Source organism: Ceratotherium simum, chromosome 13 (assembly GCF_057802395.1).
Source record: "Ceratotherium simum simum isolate JZ-2026a chromosome 13, ASM5780239v1, whole genome shotgun sequence".
Taxonomy (NCBI): domain Eukaryota; kingdom Metazoa; phylum Chordata; class Mammalia; order Perissodactyla; family Rhinocerotidae; genus Ceratotherium; species Ceratotherium simum.
In genome coordinates, this window is record NC_141912.1 from 21,788,011 (window position 1) to 21,795,995 (window position 7,985).

Sequence of the window (7,985 nt, forward strand, 5' to 3'; positions counted from 1 at the left end):
TAATTCTTGTTATACATTGTTAGATTTGATTTGCTAATATTTTGCTGAGGATTTTTACATCAATGGTCATGGGAGATGTTAGTCTGTAGTTTTCTTTTCATCTAATGTCTTTGTCTGGTTTTGGGATCAGAGTAATGCGGCCCTCATAGAATGAAGTGGAAGTATTCCCTGTGCTACTGTGTTCTGAAAGAGATTGTAGAGAATTGGAATAATTTCTTCCTTAAATGTTTGTAGAATTCACCAATGAACCCATCTAGGCCTGAATCTTTCTATTTTGGAAGGCTATCAATTATTAATTCAATTTCTTTAATAGGTATACCCCTATTCAGATTGTCTATTTCTTCTTGGTGAATTTTGACAGATTGTATCTTTCAAGGAATTGGTCCATTCCATCTGGGTTATCAAATGTGTGGGCATAGAGTTGTTTATAAAATTCCCTTATTATCCTTTTAATATCAATGGGATCTGTAGTGATGCCTCCTCTTCATTTCTCATATTAGTAATTTGTATCTTCTCTCTTTCTTTGTTAGTTGTCCTAGCTAGGGGTTTATTGATTTTATTTATCTTTTCCAAGAAGCAGGTTTTGGTTTTGTTGATTTTTTCATATTGATTTCCTGTTTTCAGTTTCACTGATTTTTGTTCGAATTTTTATTATTTCTTTTCTTCTGCTTATTTTGGATTTAATTTGTTCTTCTTTTTCTAATTTCCTAAGGTGGAAACTTATATTATTGGTTTTAGATCTTTCTTCTCCAATATATGCATTCCATGCTTTAAATTTCCCCCTAAGCACTGCTTCAGTTGCATTCCACAAATTTATGTTGTATTTCCCTTTCATTTGGTTCAAAATATGTTTTAACTTCTCTTGAGATTTCTTCTTTGATCTTGTTTGAAGTGTATCTTTTAATCTCCAAGTAAAATGGGGCATTCAAGCTATCTTTCTTTTATAAATTTCTAGTATAACTCCACTGTGTTCTGAGAGCAGGTTTTATATGATTTCTATTTCTTTAAACGTGTTAAGGTGTGTTTTATGGCCAAGAATGTGATCTACTTTGGTGAATGTTTGATATGAGCTTGAGAAGAATGTGTATTCTGCTGCTATTGGATGAAGTAGTCTATAGATGCCAATTATATCCAGTTGATTGATGGTGCTGTTGAATTCAACTATGTCCTTACAGATTTTCTGCCTTCTGGATTTGTCCATTTCTGAGACAGGGTCATTAAAGTCTCCAACTATAGTAGTGGATTCATCTATTTCTCCTTGCAGTTCTCTCAGACTTTTCCGCACATATTTTAACACTCTGTTGTTAGGTGCATACATGTCAAGGGTTGTTATGCCTTCTTGGAGTATTGACTCCTCTATCAATACGTAATAGCCCTCTTTATCCCTGATAACACTCCTTGCTCTGAAGTTTGCTCTATCTGAAATTGATATAGCTACTCCAGCTTACTTTCAATTAGTGTTAGCATGATATAATTTTTTCCATCTCTTTACTTTTAATCTATATATGTTTTTATATTTAAAGTGGATTTTTTATAGACAACATATGATTTGTTCTTATTTTTTGATCCACTCTTACAATCTCTTCTAATTAGTATATTTAGACCATTGATATTTAAAGTAATTATTAATATAATTAGAGTAATATTTACCACATTTGTTACTATTTTCTATGTGTTCCTCTTGTTCTTCATTCCTATTTTTGTCTTACACACTTTTTCTGCTTTTGTGGTTTTAATTGAGCATTTTATATGATTTTATTTTCCTCCTTTCTTAGCATATCGATTATAATATTTTTTTTCTTTTTTTCAGTGATTGCTCTAGAGTTCACAATATACATTTATAGTATATTGTTCCATTTTCAAATAACATTATATTGCGTAATGGGGTAAACCAAGCACCTGATTAGATATAGATATAGATATAGATATAGATATAGATATAGATATATACACACATTTACAGATGCACGGGAATACATAGTCTAAGACGTTGTTATTATTTTGAACAAAATGTTAGCTGTTAGATCAATTAAGAATAAGAAAAATAGAAGTTTCTATTTTACCATCACTTATTGTATATTCTTGGCTCCTCTGTCATAAATTAATTGACCATTTATGTGTGGGTTTATTTCTGGGCTCTCTATTCTTTCCGATTGATCTATATGTCTGTTCTTATGCCAATACCATACTGTTTTGATTACTATAGCTTTGTAATATAGATTAAAATCAGGGAGCATGATTTGTTCTTCTTTCTCAAGATTGCTTTGGCTATTTGGGATCTTTTCTGGTTCCATACAAATTTTAGGATTGTTTGTTCTATTTCTGTAAATAGTGCCATTAGAATTTTGACAGGGATTGCATTGAATCCGTAGATTGCTTTGGGTACTGTGGATATGTTAACAGTATTAATTTTTCTGATCCATGAGCACAGAATATCTTTCCATTTATTTGTGTCTTCTTCAATTTCTTTTTCAGTGTCTCATAGTTTTCAGTGTATTGGTCTTTAACCTCCTCCATTAAATTTATTCCTAGGTTTTTTTTTTTTTTTTTTTTTTGGTGAGGAGATCAGCCCTGTGCTAACATCTGCCAATATTCCTCTTTTTTTTTGCTGAGGAAGACTGGCCCTGGACTAACATCCATGCCCATCTTCCTCAACTTTATACGGGATGCTGCCACAGCATGGCCTGCCAAGCAGTGCGTCGGTGTGCGCCCTGGATCCGAACAGGCGAACCCAGGGCCGCCGTAGCGGAGCGCATGCACTTAACCACTTGTGCCACTGGGCCAGCCCCTATTCCTAGGTATTTTATCTTTTTGATGCAGTCGTAAATGGGATTTTTTCCTTAATTTCTCTTTCTGATAGTTGTTAGTGTATAGAAGCACAACAAATTTTTGCATATTGATTTAGTATCCTGCAACTTTACTGAATTCATTTATTAGTTACAAAAGTTTTTGGTGGAATCTTGAGAGTTTTCTGTATATGATATCATGTCATCCACAAATAATGACAGTTTTACTTCGTCCTTCCCTATTTGGATGCCTTTTATTTCCTTTTCTTGCCTAATTGCTCTGGCTAGGACTTCCAATACTATGTTGAATAAAAGTGGCAAGAATGGGCATTCTTGTCTTGTTTCTCATCTTACAGGAAAAGCTTTCAGCTTTCGCCGTTGAGTATGATGCTAGCTGTGGGCTTGTCATATATGACCTCTATTATGTTGAGGTTCTTTCCCTCTATACTCACTTTGTGAGAGTTTTTATCATAAATGGATGCTGAATTTTGTCAAATGTTTTTTCTGCATCTATTGAGATGATCATATGATTTTATCCTTTATTCTGTTATTGTGGCATATCACATTAATTGATTGATATTGAACTATGCTTGCATGCCTGGAATAAATCTCATTCAATCATGGTGTATGATCCTTTTAATGTAGTAGTGAATTTGGTTTGCTAATATTTTGTTGAGAATTTTTGCATCTATGTTCATCAGGGATATTGGCCTGTAATTTTCTTGTGGCATCCTTGTCTGGTTTTTGTATCAGGGTGATGTTGGCCTTGTAAAATGAGTTTGGAAGTGTTCTTCTTCTTCTACTTTTTGGAAAAGTTTGAGAAGGACTTGTATTAATTCTTATTTGAATGTTTGGTAGAATCCACCAGTGAACCCATCTGGTCCTGGACTTTTGTTTGTTGGGCAGGTTTTGACTACCAATTCAATCTCCTTACTAGTAACTGGTCTGTTTAGACTTTCTATTTCTTCATGATTCATTCTTGGTAGGTTGTATGTCTCCAGGAATTTATTAATTTCTTTTACATTGTCCCCTCTGGAATTTTTAACTCATCAATTTCAGTTTACATTTTCCTACCGCAGCACTTATTCTCCAGGAGGTTTCTGCTCGTGGTTTTGTGCTCTGGTAAGTTGTGGTTCTCTGTATCTGTTTGTCTGTTTTTTCAGTTTTGGGGTCAACAATTTTCCCTGTGACCTCACTGCTCAGCTGCATCTAAAAAGAGTTGTTGATTTTTCAGTTTGCTCAGCTTTTTACTTATTGTTAGGACAGAGTGGATACTTCTAATCTCCTGGTAACTGCTGGACCAGAAACTGGAATTCATTCATTTATTTTTTTAATTCACACACTGGTACTTATATTTTACTTTATATATACAGGAATTCCTAAATAATTCATAATATTATCTTTCATGTTTTTAAATATTTTATCCTCGATATGATACTCGACACATTTTTGCATTTTTATTTAATGTTGTGAAATTCATCCAGATTAATAAATGTAGCTCTAGATCATTCATTTTCACAATAACAGTATTTTCCATTATATGAATAGACTATAATTTATTTATTTATTTTCTAGTTGATGGACATTCAGGTTATTTTCCATTTTTTTTTTCTATTATAATACTGCAATGACCATTCTTGTCTAAGTATTGTCTAAGTATGAAAGTTCTTCTATGAGCAGATCTTTAGACTTTTGCAAAGTCATAATGTCTCCATGAGGCATGTGAGCATAAGTACTTTAAATGAAAGCAATTCATTTCAACTTCCACATTATTTTTTTCCTAAAGGGATCTATCTGAGAAGGTGCTTATGGCTTAGTGTCATGCTGTTTCTCCCTTCCCACCTCTCCTTTCAAAATTTCAAAAATCTCTTCTTTTCTCATTTTACATAAAACTATTGGAATGACTAAGATAACAATACTGAAAACATCAAGTGTTAGTGAGATGTGGGACACTGGGGAACTCTCATAAATTGCTGATAAGTGCAAAATTGTATAGCCACTCTGGAAAATGGTTTGGCAGATTCTTAAAACATTAAACATATGCTTAACATATGACCTAGCAATCCTACCCTCATGTGTTTAACTTAGAGAAATGAAAACCTAGCTTCACATAAAAATCTACACACAAAAGTTTATAGCAGCTCTGTTCATGATTGCTCCAAATTGGAAACAACCTAACGTCCTTCAACAGATGAATAGGTAACAACTGTGGTAAATCCATGCAACTGAATATTACTGGGCAACAAAAAGAACGAACTTATAAAAATCTCAAAGGCATTATGCTAAGTGAAAAAAATATCTCAAAAGGTTACATACTGTATGCATCCATTTATATAACATTCTTCAAAAGACAATACATAGTGACGGAGACCAGATCAGTGTTTACCAAGGATGAGGTGAGGTGTGGGAGAGAGAGTGTGACTACAAAGGTGTCATGGTAGCCCAAAGAAACTTTTTGGGGAGAAGGAGCTGATGCCAACTATTCTATTTTCTCCCTGGCAAGATATTTACATGAATTAATGCCTGTGTTAAAATTCACAGAGCTGTACACACAGAATAATAAATGTTTCTGTATATTAATTTAAAGAAAAATGAAAAATAAAATAAAATGAAGACCTGCTTATCCATTCAGAATTTTTACTATGGAACGTTGCTTCACAATATAATAGTCCCTTGAATACCAAAGGGACAGTTTGAAACACTGCACTTTATTTACAGGAAGTCAATAACTCTAATGACTAGGTAATATAACTTTATGCAGGGCATGTGGTTCATAATGCTTAACTTTCAACAAAATTTTAGTAGGATCCCATCCTTTTGTTAGTTAATTTATGTTTAAAAAATTTTAATGACAGACCTGTATGTGATTTTTGATATGTAACAGAGTGAGTTCAAGTAATTAAGAGCTACAAGGAAACTTCTTCCATTCTCATCTACTTATTTATGTGAACAAAGTTTCTCAGCTCTGAGATCTATAAAAATGAAAGAGAAAAAAAGCCACATAGGAACAGAATTGATGCTAAGCCCTGGCTCAAGTAGAACATCTGCTCTTGTTTGTTGATATCTTCTCATATCTGTCTGAAAATTTGTTTTTTTTTAATTTCCTTCATTCTGTATATCTGTTTTCTCAAAGTTATTTTCTCAGTCTTTTTGTCTACTTATATCTAAAAGTGAGGCATTAATAAGAAGATCAGAAGCTTTGTGTATGTTCATGGAGCTTGGTAGTTTTGTTGGTGTAATGAGTCAAATTGTGTCTATCCCAGAACAGATATATTGGAGTTCTAACTCCCAGTACCTCACAATATGACTTTATTTGGAGGTAGTGTCTTTATAGAAGTAACCACGTTATAATGAGGTCATTAGGGAAGGCCCTAACCCAGTACGACTGACTTTCTTATAAAAAGGGGAAATATGGACGCAGGCACATTTGTAGAAGAAAGAAGATGTGCAAAGACACGGGGAAAAGATGACCATCTACAAGCCAAGGAGAGATACCTGGAATAGATCTTGCTCTTACACCTCTCAGAAGGAGCCAACCCTACCAACATCTTGAATTCAGACTTAGAGACTCCAGAAGTGTGAGACAATAAATTCTAGATTTTTAAGCCACCTAGCCCGTGGTACTTGGTTACAGCAGCATGAGAAAACAATGCAAGTGGGAAGCCCTACATGTTGGTATCTTTACACTGTTCCTCTTAGGCTGGTTAGATTCTGCAAAGTAGCTACAATAAACTGCTGGGAATTCGTGGGCCTGGCTGCCAGCATTCTGAGAGCTGACAAAGGGAAGAGTGTTGGGTTCTCAGTATTTAGTGTTTTTCAACAAATCCTAACAACCACTGAGCCTAGTGTTGCCCAAACCAGAGACGCTATTATAACTTCTCCACAATGTAAAGCTATTGTCTGCTGCCAAAGTGTGGGAAGAAGTTTAGGGCTTCTAACTGCTTCTCATACACATTTTAACAAATCTCTATATGTTTCTCCCCAAATTTACCCCAATTACTAGGTACGTGATGCTGCTAAGTCCTGAGCCTTTGGGGAGGCAGGATTCTGTGGTATAAAGTCATTTCTTGGCTTTCCCCACTGCTAGATTAGAACTTAGCTTTTTTTAGGAGCTGCTAATTCCGTTATCACAAGTGTAATGCTTCCTGCTTCCAAATGTTAATGCTGCTGTTCCCTCTTCCACTTTCCTTATCCTAGTGGGTTTATGCCTTCTTTTAAAATCCATTTTAAATTAGGAGTCTCATGTTCCATTATTTCATATGACCTCAGCTATACATTATATAAGATGTTTGATATATTTTGGTATATGTTCTGAGTCAGGAGATATTTTTAGGCTGACTACTCAGGCATGTGGCTGGAAAAGGCATATTGTAACTATAATACTTCCTTATGTTGATTAGAAGATATTAAATCATCTCTGTTCTAGAATCTGTTCTTTTTTAGGGGGCTAGAGTTTACCTAACGATAATTACATTAACTAGGGCTTGCAATCAGATGGGCTTATTTTAATCCAACGCAGGTTGAATTATTGGATAGTAACATATAGACAGCCATATGGAGTTGCTCTGACCTTCTGTAGAATAATTTATATTTATATTGTTACTGATAGATAGAAACTGAGTCTTGAAATGGGACTTCTACTGCAGGCTCTGCCACTTACTAGCTGTGTGCTATTGGACACACAGAGTTTCTCTAAAGTCTCAGTTTCCTCTTCCATAGCTATGTAAATTAGTTACCAGAAAAAAACATTCTGTAATTCTGCACTTTTAATTCAAACAATAGCCACTTTTATTTATGCCTGAATTATTCTCTAGTATCTAACATAGTAATAGGTATATCTACATCAATTAGAAAGTAGCTTCCTATGTAATTCTCGTTAAATAGTTTTCTTAGTTAATTTTGATTTAGAAAAAATAAAACACTAACTTAAGATCCCTTCTCTAACAAAGAGATATCCTAAAGTTTATTTTTATCTTTCAAGGAACTCTTTTATCGTGGTAGCATACAGATAACAAAATTTATGATTTTAACAATTTTAAAGTATGTAATTCAGTGACATTAAGCACATTCACAATGTTGTGTAACAATAACCACTATCTAGTGCTAAAGCTTTTTCATCCTCCAAACAGACACTCTATACCTATGAAGTGCCTACTTTCTATTTTCTCCTACCACTAGCCTCTGGCAACCACTGATCTG